We start from the raw sequence: 17,002 nt of genomic DNA, 5'->3' as shown, positions 1-17,002 counted from the left end.
GTTTATGTAATATGGTGATGACCAGAATTCTGTAGCACTGTGATGAAAATGGAATGGAGCATTGTGATTACATGTGTCATGGAGCATTGTGATGACAATTGTTCTAGAACATTGTGAAGACAGGGATCATGGAGCATAGTGATGAAAGGGGCCATGGAGCTTTGTGAAGACAGGCGTCATGGGACAATGTGTTGACACTGTCATGGATCATTGTTAGAAAGGGAACATGGGGCATTTTGATTTCAGGGGCCATGAAAAATTGTGAATACATAGGCCATGGAGTATTCAGATGAATGTGGTCAAGGATCATTGTGACGACAAGTGTCCTGGAATATTGTGATGACACGGTTCATGGAGCATTGCGATGACAAGGGCCATGGTGAAATGTGAAGACAGGTGTCATGGGGCTTTGTGATGACAGTGGTCATCTAGAATTGTGAAGAAAGATATCATGGAGCACTGGGATGACAGGGGCCATGGAACATTGTGATGACAGGGGTCATGGGGCATTGTGATGACACGGCCATGGAACATTATGATGACAAGAATTCTGGAGCATTGTGATAAATAAGGCATGGACCATTGTGATTAGAGGGGCCAAGGAGCATTCTGATGACAACGGCATGGAGCATTGTGATGACAAGGGTCATCGAGCATTGTGATGACAGTGGTCATGAAGCATTGTGATGAATGTGGTCATGGATCATTGTGATGACAAGTGTCGTGGAGCATTGTGATGACAGGGGTCATAGAGCATTGTGATGACACGGTTATGGAATATTGTGATGACCAGAATTCTGTAGCACTGTGATGAAAAGGGAATGGAGCATTGTGATTACAGGGGTCATGGAGCATTGTGATGAAAATTGTTCTAGAACATTGTGATAACAGGGATCATGTAGCATAGTGATGAACGGGGCCATGAAGCATTGTGATGACAGGCGTTATGGGGCATTGTGATGACACGGCCATGGAACATTATGATGACAAGAATTCTGGAGCATTGTGATAAAACGGGCATGGACCATTGTGATTAGAGTGGCGAAGGAGCATTCTGATGACAACGGCATGGAGCATTGTGATGACAAGGGTCATCGAGCATTGTGAGGACAGTGGTCATGAAGCATTGTGATGAATGTGGTCATGCATCATTGGGATGACATGTGTCGTGGAGCATTGTGATGACAGGGGTCATAGAGCATTTTGATAACACGGTTATGTAATATTGTGATGACCAGAATTCTGTAGCACTGTGATGAAAAGGGAATGGAGCATTGTGATTACAGGGGCCATGGAGCATTGTGATGACAATTGTTTAGAACATTGTGAAGACAGGGATCATGGAGCATAGTGATGAAAGGGGCCATGGAACATTGTGATGACAGGCGTCATGGGACAATGTGTTGACAGTGGTCATGGAGCATTGTTAGAAAGGGAACATGGAGCAATTTGATTTCAGGGGCCAGGAAAAATTGTGAATACATAGGCCATGGAGTATTCAGTTGAATGTGGTCAAGGATCATTGTGACGACAAGTGTCCTGGAATATTGTGATGACACGGTTCATGGAGCATTGCGATGACAAGGGCCATGGCGAAATGTGAAGACAGGTGTCATGGGGCATTTTGATGACAGTGGTCATCTAGAATTGTGAAGAAAGATATCATGGAGCACTGGGATGACAGGGGCCATGGAGCATTGTGATGACAGGCGTCATGGGGCATTGTGATGACACGGCCATGGAACATTATGATGACAAGAATTCTGGAGCATTGTGATAAAAAGGGCATGGACCATTGTGATTAGAGGGGCCAAGGAGTATTCTGATGACAACAGCATGGAGCATTGTGATGACCAGGGTCATCGAGCATTGTGATGACAGTGGTCATGAAGCATTGTGATGAATGTGGTCATGGATCATTGTGATGACAAGTGTCGTGGAGCATTGTGATGACAGGGGTCATAGAGCATTGTAAGGACACGGTTATGGAATATTGTGATGACCAGAATTCTGTAGCACTGTGATGAAAAGGGAATGGAGCATTGTGAGTACAGGGGTCATGGAGCTTTGTGATGACAATTGTTCTAGAACATTGTGAAGACAGGGATCATGGAGCATAGTGATGAAAGGGGACATGGAACATAGTGATGACAGGCGTCATGGGACATTGTGTTGACAGTTGTCATGGAGCATTGTTAGAAAGGGAACATGGAGCAATTTGATTTCAGTGGCCATGAAAAATTGTGAATACATAGGCCATGGAGTATTCAGATGAATGTGGTCAAGGATCATTGTGACAAAATTTGTCCTGGAATATTGTGATGACACGGTTCATGGAGCATTGCGATGACAAGGGCCATGGCGAAATGTGAAGACAGGTGTCATGGGGCATTGTGATGACTGTGGTCATCTAGAATTGTGAAGAAAGATATCATGGAGCACTGGGATGACAGGGGCCATGAAGCATTGTGATGACAGGGGTTTGGGGCATTGTGATGACACGGCCATGGAACATTATGATGACAAGAATTCTGGAGCATTGTGATAAAAAGGGCATGGACCATTGTGATTAGAGGGGCCAAGGAGCATTCTGATGACAACGGCATGGTGCATTGTGATGACCAGGGTCATCGAGCATTGTGATGACAGTGGTCATGAAGCATTGTGATGAATGTGGTCATGGATCATTGTGATGAAAAGTGTCGTGGAGCATTGTGATGACAGGGGTCATAGAGCATTGTGATGACACGGTTATGGAATATTGTGATGACCAGAATTCTGTAGCACTGTGATGCAAAGGGAATGGAGCATTGTGATTACAGGGGTCATGGAGCATTGTGATGACAATTGTTCTAGAACATTGTGAAGAAAGGGATCATGGAGCATAGTGATGAAAGGGGCCATGGAGCATTGTGATGACAGGCGTCATGGGACAATGTGTTGACAGTGGTCATGGAGCATTGTTAGAAAGGGAACATGGAGCAATTTGATTTCAGGGGCCATGAAAAAATGTGAATACATAGGCCATGGAGTATTCAGATGAATGTGGTCAAGGATCATTGTGACGACAAGTGTCCTGGAATATTGTGATGACACGGTTCATGGAGCATTGCGATGACAAGGGCCATGGCGAAATGTGAAGACAGGTGTCATGGGGCTTTGTGATGACAGTGGTCATCTAGAATTGTGAAGAAAGATATCATGGAGCAATGGGATGACAGGGGCCATGGAGCATTGTGATGACAGGGGTCATGGGGCATTGTGATGACACGGCCATGGAACATTATGATGACAAGAATTCTGGAGCATTGTGATAAATAGGGCATGGACCATTGTGATTAGAGGGGCCAAGGAGCATTCTGATGATAACGGCATGGAGCATTGTGATGACAAGGGTCATCGAGCATTGTGATGACAGTGGTCATGAATCATTCTGATGAGTGTGGTCATGGATCATTGTGATGACAAGTGTCGTGGAGCATTGTGATGACAGGGGTCATAGAGCATTGTGATGACACGGTTTTGGAATACTGTGATGACCAGAATTCTGTAGCACTGTGATGAAAAGGGAATGGAGCATTGTGATTACAGGGGTCATGGAGCATTGTGATGACAATTGTTCTAGAACATTTTGATGACAGGGATCATGGAGCATAGTGATGAAAGGGGCCATGGAGCATTGTAATGACAGGCGTCATGGGACATTGTGTTGACAGTGGTCATGGAGCATTGTTAGAAATGGAACATGGAGCAATTTGATTTCAGGGGCCATGAAAAATTGTGAATACATAGGCCATGGAGTATTCAGATGAATGTGGTCAAGGATCATTGTGACGAAAAGTGTCCTAGAATATTGTGATGACACGGTTCATGGAGCATTGCGATGACAAGGGCCATAGCGAAATGTGAAGACAGGTGTCATGGGGCATTGTGATGACAGTGGTGATCTAGAATTGTGAAGAAAGATATCATGGAGCACTGTGATGACAGGGGTCATGGGGCATTGTGATGACACGTCCATGGAACATTATGATGTCAAGAATTCTGGAGCATTGTGATAAAAATTGCATGGACCATTGTGATTAGAGGGGCCAAGGAGCATTCTGATGACAACGGCATGGAGCATTGTGATGACAAGGGTCATCGAGCATTGTGATGACACTGGTCATGAAGCATTGTGATGAATGTGGTCATGGATCATTGTGATGACAAGTGTCGTAGAGCATTGTGATGACAGGGGTCATAGAGCATTGTGATGACACGGTTATGGAATATTGTGATGACCAGAATTCTGTAGCACTGTGATGAAAAGGGAATGGAGCATTGTGATTACAGGGGTCATGGAGCACTGTGATGACAATTGTTTAGAACATTGTGAAGACTGGGATCATGGAGCATAGTGATGAAAGGGGCCATGGAGCATTGTGATGACAGGCGTCATGGGACAATGTGTTGACAGTGGTCATGGAGCATTGTTAGAAAGGGAACATGGAGCAATTTGATTTCAGGGGCCATGAAAAATTGTGAATACATAGGCCATGGAGTATTCAGATGAATGTGGTCAAGGATCATTGTGACGACAAGTGTCCTGGAATATTGTGATGACACAGTTCATGGAGCATTGCGATGACAAGGGCCATGGAGAAATGTGAATACAGGTGTCATGGGGCTTTGTGATGACAGTGGTCATCTAGAATTGTGAAGAAAGATATCATGGAGCACTGGGATGACAGGGGCCATGGAGCATTGTGATGACAGGGGTCATGGGGCATTGTGATGACACGGCCATGGAACATTATGATGACAATAATTCTGGAGCATTGTGATAAAAAGGGCATGGACCATTGTGATTAGAGGGGCCAAGGAGCATTCTGATGACAACGGCATGGAGCATTGTGACGACAATTGTTCTAGAACATTGTGAAGACAGGGATCATGGAGCATAGTGATGAAAGGGGCCATGGAGCATTGTGATGACAGGCGTCATGGGACAATGTGTTGTCAGTGGTCATGGAGCATTGTTAGAAAGGGAATATGGAGAAATTTGATTTCAGGGGCCATGAAAAATTGTGAATACATAGGCCATGGAGTATTCATATGAATGTGGTCAATGATCATTGTGACAAAAAGTGTCCTGGAATATTGTGATGACACGGTTCATGGAGCATTGCGATGAAAAGGGCCATGGCGAAATGTGATGAGAGTGGTCATCTAGAATTGTGAAGAAAGATATCATGGAGCCCTGGGATGATAGGGGCCATGGAGCATTGTGATGACATGGGTCATGGGGCATTGTGATGACACGGCCATGGAACATTATGATGACAAGAATTCTGGAGCATTGTGATAAAAAGGGCATGGACCATTGTGATTCGAGGGGCCAAGGAGCATTCTGATGACAACGGCATGGAGCATTGTGATGACAAGGGTCATCGAGCATTGTGATGACAGTGGTCATGAAGCATTGTGATGAATGTGGTGATGGATCATTGTGATGGCAAGTGTCGTGGAGCATTGTGAAGACAGGGGTCATAGAGCATTTTGATGACACGGTTATGTAATATGGTGATGACCAGAATTCTGTAGCACTGTGATGAAAATGGAATGGAGCATTGTGATTACAGGTGTCATGGAGCATTGTGATGACAATTGTTCTAGAACATTGTGAAGACAGGGATCATGGAGCATAGTGATGAAAGGGGCCATGGAGCTTTGTGATGACAGGCGTCATGGGACAATGTGTTGACACTGTCATGGATCATTGTTAGAAAGGGAACATGGGGCATTTTGATTTCAGGGGCCATGAAAAATTGTGAATACATAGGCCATGGAGTATTCAGATGAATGTGGTCAAGGATCATTGTGACGACAAGTGTCCTGGAATATTGTGATGACACGGTTCATGGAGCATTGCGATGACAAGGGCCATGGTGAAATGTGAAGACAGGTGTCATGGGGCTTTGTGATGACAGTGGTCATCTAGAATTGTGAAGAAAGATATCATGGAGCACTGGGATGACAGGGGCCATGGAACATTGTGATGACAGGGTTCATGGGGCATTGTGATGACACGGCCATGGAACATTATGATGACAAGAATTCTGGAGCATTGTGATAAATAAGGCATGGACCATTGTGATTAGAGGGGCCAAGGAGCATTCTGATGACAACGGCATGGAGCATTGTGATGACAAGGGTCATCGAGCATTGTGATGACAGTGGTCATGAAGCATTGTGATGAATGTGGTCATGGATCATTGTGATGACAAGTGTCGTGGAGCATTGTGATGACAGGGGTCATAGAGCATTGTGATGACACGGTTATGGAATATTGTGATGACCAGAATTCTGTAGCACTGTGATGAAAAGGGAATGGAGCATTGTGATTACAGGGGTCATGGAGCATTGTGATGAAAATTGTTCTAGAACATTGTGATGACAGGGATCATGTAGCATAGTGATGAAAGGGGCCATGAAGCATTGTGATGACAGGCGTTATGGGGCATTGTGATGACACGGCCATGAAACATTATGATGACAAGAATTCTGGAGCATTGTGATAAAACGGGCATGGACCATTGTGATTAGAGTGGCGAAGGAGAATTCTGATGACAACGGCATGGAGCATTGTGATGACAAGGGTCATCGAGCATTGTGATGACAGTGGTCATGAAGCATTGTGATGAATGTGGTCATGCATCATTGGGATGACAAGTGTCGTGGAGCATTGTGATGACAGGGGTCATAGAGCATTTTGATGACACGGTTATGTAATATTGTGATGACCATAATTCTGTAGCACTGTGATGAAAAGGGAATGGAGCATTGTGATTACAGGGGCCATGGAGCATTGTGATGACAATTGTTTAGAACATTGTGAAGACAGGGATCATGGAGCATAGTGATGAAAGGGGCCATGGAACATTGTGATGACAGGCGTCATGGGACAATGTGTTGACAGTGGTCATGGAGCATTGTTAGAAAGGGAACATGGAGCAATTTGATTTCAGGGGCCAGGAAAAATTGTGAATACATAGGCCATGGAGTATTCAGTTGAATGTGGTCAAGGATCATTGTGACGACAAGTGTCCTGGAATATTGTGATGACACGGTTCATGGAGCATTGCGATGACAAGGGCCATGGCGAAATGTGAAGACAGGTGTCATGGGGCATTTTGATGACAGTGGTCATCTAGAATTGTGAAGAAAGATATCATGGAGCACTGGGATGACAGGGGCCATGGAGCATTGTGATGACAGGCGTCATGGGGCATTGTGATGACAGGGCCATGGAACATTATGATGACAAGAATTCTGGAGCATTGTGATAAAAAGGGCATGGACCATTGTGATTAGAGGGGCCAAGGAGTATTCTGATGACAACAGCATGGAGCATTGTGATGACCAGGGTCATCGAGCATTGTGATGACAGTGGTCATGAAGCATTGTGATGAATGTGGTCATGGATCATTGTGATGACAAGTGTCGTGGAGCATTGTGATGACAGGGGTCATAGAGCATTGTAAGGACACGGTTATGGAATATTGTGATGACCAGAATTCTGTAGCACTGTGATGAAAAGGGAATGGAGCATTGTGAGTACAGGGGTCATGGAGCTTTGTGATGACAATTGTTCTAGAACATTGTGAAGACAGGGATCATGGTGCATAGTGATGAAAGGGGACATGGAGCATTGTGATGACAGGCGTCATGGGACATTGTGTTGACAGTTGTTATGGAGCATTGTTAGAAAGGGAACATGGAGCAATTTGATTTCAGTGGCCATGAAAAATTGTGAATACATAGGCCATGGAGTATTCAGATGAATGTGGTCAAGGATCATTGTGACAAAATGTGTCCTGGAATATTGTGATGACACGGTTCATGGAGCATTGCGATGACAAGGGCCATGGCGAAATGTGAAGACAGGTGTCATGGGGCATTGTGATGACTGTGGTCATCTAGAATTGTGAAGAAAGATATCATGGAGCACTGGGATTACAGGGGCCATGAAGCATTGTGATGACAGGGGTCTTGGGGCATTGTGATGACACGGCCATGGAACATTATGATGACAAGAATTCTGGAGCATTGTGATAAAAAGTGCATGGACCATTGTGATTAGAGGGGCCAAGGAGCATTCTGATGACAACGGCATGGTGCATTGTGATGACCAGGGTCATCGAGCATTGTGATGACAGTGGTCATGAAGCATTGTGATGAATGTGGTCATGGATCATTGTGATGAAAAGTGTCGTGGAGCATTGTGATGACAGGGGTCATAGAGCATTGTGATGACACGGTTATGGAATATTGTGATGACCAGAATTCTGTAGCACTGTGATGCAAAGGGAATGGAGCATTGTGATTACAGGGGTCATGGAGCATTGTGATGACAATTGTTCTAGAACATTGTGAAGACAGGGATCATGGAGCATAGTGATGAAAGGGGCCATGGAGCATTGTGATGACAGGCGTCATGGGACAATGTGTTGACAGTGGTCATGGAGCATTGTTAGAAAGGGAACATGGAGCAATTTGATTTCAGGGGCCATGAAAAATTGTGAATACATAGGCCATGGAGTATTCAGATGAATGTCGTCAAGGATCATTGTGACGAAAAGTGTCCTGGAATATTGAGATGACACGGTTCATGGAGCATTGTGATGACAAGGGCCATGGCGAGTTGTGCTGGCAGGTGTCATGGAGCATTGTGATGACAGGGGTCCTGGGGCATTGTGATGACACGGCCATGGAACATCATGATGACAAGAATTCTGGAGCATTGTGATAAAAAGGGCATGGACCATTGTGATTAGAGGGGCCAAGGAGCATTCTGATGACAACGGCATGGAGCATTGTGACGACAATTGTTCTAGAACATTGTGAAGACAGGGATCATGGAGCATAATGATGAAAGGGGCCATGGAGCATTGTGATGACAGGCGTCATGGGACAATGTGTTGTCAGTGGTCATGGAGCATTGTTAGAAAGGGAATATGGAGAAATTTGATTTCAGGGGCCATGAAAAATTGTGAATACATAGGCCATGGAGTATTCATATGAATGTGGTCAATGATCATTGTGACAAAATGTGTCCTGGAATATTGTGATGACACGGTTCATGGAGCATTGCGATGAAAAGGGCCATGGCGAAATGTGATGAGAGTGGTCATCTAGAATTGTGAAGAAAGATATCATGGAGCCCTGGGATGATAGGGGCCATGGAGCATTGTGATGACATGGGTCATGGGGCATTGTGATGACACGGCCATGGAACATTATGATGACAAGAATTCTGGAGCATTGTGATAAAAAGGGCATGGACCATTGTGATTCGAGGGGCCAAGGAGCATTCTGATGACAACGGCATGGAGCATTGTGATGACAAGGTCATCGAGCATTGTGATGACAGTGGTCATGAAGCATTGTGATGAATGTGGTGATGGATCATTGTGATGGCAAGTGTCGTGGAGCATTGTGATGACAGGGGTCATAGAGCATTTTGATGACACGGTTATGTAATATGGTGATGACCAGAATTCTGTAGCACTGTGATGAAAATGGAATGGAGCATTGTGATTACAGGTGTCATGGAGCATTGTGATGACAATTGTTCTAGAACATTGTGAAGACAGGGATCATGGAGCATAGTGATGAAAGGGGCCATGGAGCTTTGTGATGACAGGCGTCATGGGACAATGTGTTGACACTGTCATGGATCATTGTTAGAAAGGGAACATGGGGCATTTTGATTTCAGGGGCCATGAAAAAATGTGAATACATAGGCCATGGAGTATTCAGATGAATGTGGTCAAGGATCATTGTGACGACAAGTGTCCTGGAATATTGTGATGACACGGTTCATGGAGCATTGCGATGACAAGGGCCATGGTGAAATGTGAAGACAGGTGTCATGGGGCTTTGTGATGACAGTGGTCATCTAGAATTGTGAAGAAAGATATCATGGAGCAGTGGGATGACAGGGGCCATGGAGCATTGTGATGACAGGGGTCATGGGGCATTGTGATGACACGGCCATGGAACATTATGATGACAAGAATTCTTGAGCATTGTGATAAATAGGGCATGGACCATTGTGATTAGAGGGGCCAAGGAGCATTCTGATGATAACGGCATGGAGCATTGTGATGACAAGGGTCATCGAGCATTGTGATGACAGTGGTCATGAATCATTGTGATGAATGTGGTCATGGATCATTGTGATGACAAGTGTCGTGGAGCATTGTGATGACAGGGCTCATAGAGCATTGTGATGACACGGTTATGGAATATTGTGATGACCAGAATTCTGTAGCACTGTGATGAAAAGGGAATGGAGCATTGTGATTACAGGGGTCATGGAGCATTGTGATGACAATTGTTCTAGAACATTGTGATGACAGGGATCATGGAGCATAGTGATGAAAGGGGCCATGGAGCATTGTAATGACAGGCTTAATGGACATTGTGTTGACAGTGGTCATGGAGCATTGTTAGAAATGGAACATGGAGCAATTTGATTTCAGGGGCCATGAAAAATTGTGAATACATAGGCCATGGAGTATTCAGATGAATGTGGTCAAGGATCATTGTGACGAAAAGTGTCCTGGAATATTGTGATGACACGGTTCATGGAGCATTGCGATGACAAGGGCCATAGCGAAATGTGAAGACAGGTGTCATGGGGCATTGTGATGACAGTGGTGATCTAGAATTGTGAAGAAAGATATCATGGAGCACTGTGATGACAGGGGTCATGGGGCATTGTGATGACACGTCCATGGAACATTATGATGTCAAGAATTCTGGAGCATTGTGATAAAAATTGCATGGACCATTGTGATTAGAGGGGCCAAGGAGCATTCTGATGACAACGGCATGGAGCATTTTGATGACAAGGGTCATCGAGCATTGTGATGACACTGGTCATGAAGCATTGTGATGAATGTGGTCATGGATCATTGTGATGACAAGTGTCGTAGAGCATTGTGATGACAGGGGTCATAGAGCATTGTGATGACACGGTTATGGAATATTGTGATGACCAGAATTCTGTAGCACTGTGATGAAAAGGGAATGGAGCATTGTGATTACAGGGGTCATGGAGCACTGTGATGACAATTGTTTAGAACATTGTGAAGACTGGGATCATGGAGCATAGTGATGAAAGGGGCCATGGAGCATTGTGATGACAGGCGTCATGGGACAATGTGTTGACAGTGGTCATGGAGCATTGTTAGAAAGGGAACATGGAGCAATTTGATTTCAGGGGCCATGAAAAATTGTGAATACATAGGCCATGGAGTATTCAGATGAATGTGGTCAAGGATCATTGTGACGACAAGTGTCCTGGAATATTGTGATGACACAGTTCATGGAGCATTGCGATGACAAGGGCCATGGAGAAATGTGAATACAGGTGTCATGGGGCTTTGTGATGACAGTGGTCATCTAGAATTGTGAAGAAAGATATCATGGAGCACTGGGATGACAGGGGCCATGGAGCATTGTGATGACAGGGGTCATGGGGCATTGTGATGACACGGCCATGGAACATTATGATGACAATAATTCTGGAGCATTGTGATAAAAAGGGCATGGACCATTGTGATTAGAGGGGCCAAGGAGCATTCTGATGACAACGGCATGGAGCATTGTGACGACAATTGTTCTAGAACATTGTGAAGACAGGGATCATGGAGCATAGTGATGAAAGGGGCCATGGAGCATTGTGATGACAGGCGTCATGGGACAATGTGTTGTCAGTGGTCATGGAGCATTGTTAGAAAGGGATTATGGAGAAATTTGATTTCAGGGGCCATGAAAAATTGTGAATACATAGGCCATGGAGTATTCATATGAATGTGGTCAATGATCATTGTGACAAAAAGTGTCCTGGAATATTGTGATGACACGGTTCATGGAGCATTGCGATGAAAAGGGCCATGGCGAAATGTGATGAGAGTGGTCATCTAGAATTGTGAAGAAAGATATCATGGAGCCCTGGGATGATAGGGGCCATGGAGCATTGTGATGACATGGGTCATGGGGCATTGTGATGACACGGCCATGGAACATTATGATGACAAGAATTCTGGAGCATTGTGATAAAAAGGGCATGGACCATTGTGATTCGAGGGGCCAAGGAGCATTCTGATGACAACGGCATGGAGCATTGTGATGACAAGGTCATCGAGCATTGTGATGACAGTGGTCATGAAGCATTGTGATGAATGTGGTGATGGATCATTGTGATGGCAAGTGTCGTGGAGCATTGTGATGACAGGGGTCATAGAGCATTTTGATGACACGGTTATGTAATATGGTGATGACCAGAATTCTGTAGCACTGTGATGAAAATGGAATGGAGCATTGTGATTACAGGTGTCATGGAGCATTGTGATGACAATTGTTCTAGAACATTGTGAAGACAGGGATCATGGAGCATAGTGATGAAAGGGGCCATGGAGCTTTGTGATGACAGGCGTCATGGGACAATGTGTTGACACTGTCATGGATCATTGTTAGAAAGGGAACATGGGGCATTTTGATTTCAGGGGCCATGAAAAATTGTGAATACATAGGCCATGGAGTATTCAGATGAATGTGGTCAAGGATCATTGTGACGACAAGTGTCCTGGAATATTGTGATGACACGGTTCATGGAGCATTGCGATGACAAGGGCCATGGTGAAATGTGAAGACAGGTGTCATGGGGCTTTGTGATGACAGTGGTCATCTAGAATTGTGAAGAAAGATATCATGGAGCACTGGGATGACAGGGGCCATGGAACATTGTGATGACAGGGGTCATGGGGCATTGTGATGACACGGCCATGGAACATTATGATGACAAGAATTCTGGAGCATTGTGATAAATAAGGCATGGACCATTGTGATTAGAGGGGCCAAGGAGCATTCTGATGACAACGGCATGGAGCATTGTGATGACAAGGGTCATCGAGCATTGTGATGACAGTGGTCATGAAGCATTGTGATGAATGTGGTCATGGATCATTGTGATGACAAGTGTCGTGGAGCATTGTGATGACAGGGGTCATAGAGCATTGTGATGACACGGTTATGGAATATTGTGATGACCAGAATTCTGTAGCACTGTGATGAAAAGGGAATGGAGCATTGTGATTACAGGGGTCATGGAGCATTGTGATGAAAATTGTTCTAGAACATTGTGATGACAGGGATCATGTAGCATAGTGATGAAAGGGGCCATGAAGCATTGTGATGACAGGCGTTATGGGGCATTGTGATGACACGGCCATGAAACATTATGATGACAAGAATTCTGGAGCATTGTGATAAAACGGGCATGGACCATTGTGATTAGAGTGGCGAAGGAGCATTCTGATGACAACGGCATGGAGCATTGTGATGACAAGGGTCATCGAGCATTGTGATGACAGTGGTCATGAAGCATTGTGATGAATGTGGTCATGCATCATTGGGATGACAAGTGTCGTGGAGCATTGTGATGACAGGGGTCATAGAGCATTTTGATGACACGGTTATGTAATATTGTGATGACCAGAATTCTGTAGCACTGTGATGAAAAGGGAATGGAGCATTGTGATTACAGGGGCCATGGAGCATTGTGATGACAATTGTTTAGAACATTGTGAATACAGGGATCATGGAGCATAGTGATGAAAGGGGCCATGGAACATTGTGATGACAGGCGTCATGGGACAATGTGTTGACAGTGGTCATGGAGCATTGTTAGAAAGGGAACATGGAGCAATTTGATTTCAGGGGCCAGGAAAAATTGTGAATACATAGGCCATGGAGTATTCAGTTGAATGTGGTCAAGGATCATTGTGACGACAAGTGTCCTGGAATATTGTGATGACACGGTTCATGGAGCATTGCGATGACAAGGGCCATGGCGAAATGTGAAGACAGGTGTCATGGGGCATTTTGATGACAGTGGTCATCTAGAATTGTGAAGAAAGATATCATGGAGCACTGGGATGACAGGGGCCATGGAGCATTGTGATGACAGGCGTCATGGGGCATTGTGATGACAGGGCCATGGAACATTATGATGACAAGAATTCTGGAGCATTGTGATAAAAAGGGCATGGACCATTGTGATTAGAGGGGCCAAGGAGTATTCTGATGACAACAGCATGGAGCATTGTGATGACCAGGGTCATCGAGCATTGTGATGACAGTGGTCATGAAGCATTGTGATGAATGTGGTCATGGATCATTGTGATGACAAGTGTCGTGGAGCATTGTGATGACAGGGGTCATAGAGCATTGTAAGGACACGGTTATGGAATATTGTGATGACCAGAATTCTGTAGCACAGTGATGAAAAGGGAATGGAGCATTGTGAGTACAGGGGTCATGGAGCTTTGTGATGACAATTGTTCTAGAACATTGTGAAGACAGGGATCATGGTGCATAGTGATGAAAGGGGACATGGAGCATTGTGATGACAGGCGTCATGGGACATTGTGTTGACAGTTGTCATGGAGCATTGTTAGAAAGGGAACATGGAGCAATTTGATTTCAGTGGCCATGAAAAATTGTGAATACATAGGCCATGGAGTATTCAGATGAATGTGGTCAAGGATCATTGTGACAAAATTTGTCCTGGAATATTGTGATGACACGGTTCATGGAGCATTGCGATGACAAGGGCCATGGCGAAATGTGAAGACAGGTGTCATGGGGCATTGTGATGACTGTGGTCATCTAGAATTGTGAAGAAAGATATCATGGAGCACTGGGATTACAGGGGCCATGAAGCATTGTGATGACAGTGGTCTTGGGGCATTGTGATGACACGGCCATGGAACATTATGATGACAAGAATTCTGGAGCATTGTGATAAAAAGTGCATGGACCATTGTGATTAGAGGGGCCAAGGAGCATTCTGATGACAACGGCATGGTGCATTGTGATGACCAGGGTCATCGAGCATTGTGATGACAGTGGTCATGAAGCATTGTGATGAATGTGGTCATGGATCATTGTGATGAAAATTGTCGTGGAGCATTGTGATGACAGGGGTCATAGAGCATTGTGATGACACGGTTATGGAATATTGTGATGACCAGAATTCTGTAGCACTGTGATGCAAAGGGAATGGAGCATTGTGATTACAGGGGTCATGGAGCATTGTGATGACAATTGTTCTAGAACATTGTGAAGACAGGGATCATGGAGCATAGTGATGAAAGGGGCCATGGAGCATTGTGATGACAGGCGTCATGGGACAATGTGTTGACAGTGGTCATGGAGCATTGTTAGAAAGGGAACATGGAGCAATTTGATTTCAGGGGCCATGAAAAAATGTGAATACATAGGCCATGGAGTATTCAGATGAATGTGGTCAAGGATCATTGTGATGACAAGTGTCCTAGAATATTGTGATGACACGGTTCATGGAGCATTGCGATGACAAGGGCCATGGCGAAATGTGAAGACAGGTGTCATGGGGCATTGTGATGACAGTGGTCATCTAGAATTGTGAAGAAAGATATCATGGAGCACTGGGATGACAGGGGCCATGGAACATTGTGATGACAGGGGTCATGGGGCATTGTGATGACACGGCCATGGAACATTATGATGACAAGAATTCTGGAGCATTGTGATAAATAGGGCATGGACCATTGTGATTAGAGGGGCCAAGGAGCATTCTGATGACAACGGCATGGAGCATTGTGATGACAAGGGTCATCGAGCATTGTGATGACAGTGGTCATGAAGCATTGTGATGAATGTGGTCATGGATCATTGTGATGAAAATTGTCGTGGAGCATTGTGATGACAGGGGTCATAGAGCATTGTGATGACACGGTTATGGAATATTGTGATGACCAGAATTCTGTAGCACTGTGATGAAAAGGGAATGGAGCATTGTGATTACAGGGGTCATGGAGCATTGTGATGAAAATTGTTCTAGAACATTGTGATGACAGGGATCATGTAGCATAGTGATGAAAGGGGCCATGAAGCATTGTGATGACAGGCGTTATGGGGCTTTGTGATGACACGGCCATGGAACATTATGATGACAATAATTCTGGAGCAATGTGATAAAAAGGGCATGGACCAGTGTGATTAGAGGGGCCAAGGAGCATTCTGATGACAACGGCATGGAGCATTGTGATGACAAGGGTCATCGAGCATTGTGATGACAGTGGTCATGAATCATTGTGATGAATGTGGTCATGGATCATTGTGATGACAAGTGTCGTGGAGCATTGTGATGACAGGGGTCATAGAGCATTGTGATGACACGGTTATGGAATATTGTGATGACCAGAATTCTGTAGCACTGTGATGAAAAGGGAATGGAGCATTGTGATTACAGGAGTCATGGAGCATTGTGATGACAATTGTTCTAGAACATTGTGATGACAGGGATCATGGAGCATAGGGATGAAAGGGGCCATGGAGCATTGTGATGACAGGCGTCATGGGACATTGTGTTGACAGTGGTCATGGAGCATTGTTAGAAATGGAACATGGAGCAATTTGATTTCAGGGGCCATGAAAAATTGTGAATACATAGGCCATGGAGTATTCAGATGAATGTGGTCAAGGATCATTGTGACGAAAAGTGTCCTGGAATATTGTGATGACACGGTTCATGGAGCATTGCGATGACAAGGGCCATGGCGAAATGTGAAGACAGGTGTCATGGGGCTTTGTGATGACAGTGGTCATCTAGAATTGTGAAGAAAGATATCATGGAGCAGTGGGATGACAGGGGCCATGGAGCATTGTGATGACAGGCTCATGGGACATTGTGTTGATAGTGGTCATGGAGAATTGTTAGAAAGTGAACATGGAGCAATTTAATTTCAGGGGTCATGAAAAATTGTGAATACATAGCCCATGGAGTATTCAGATGAATGTGGTCATGGATCATTGTGATGACAAGTGTCGTGGAGCATTGTGATGACAGGGGTCATAGAGCATTGTGATGACACGGTTATGTAATATTGTGATGACCAGAATT

The sequence above is a fragment of the Eschrichtius robustus genome, chromosome 7, assembly GCF_028021215.1.
Source record: "Eschrichtius robustus isolate mEscRob2 chromosome 7, mEscRob2.pri, whole genome shotgun sequence".
Taxonomy (NCBI): Eukaryota; Metazoa; Chordata; class Mammalia; order Artiodactyla; family Eschrichtiidae; genus Eschrichtius; species Eschrichtius robustus.
The sequence above is the reverse complement of the archived record's forward strand: the minus strand, read 5'-3'. Positions refer to the sequence as shown.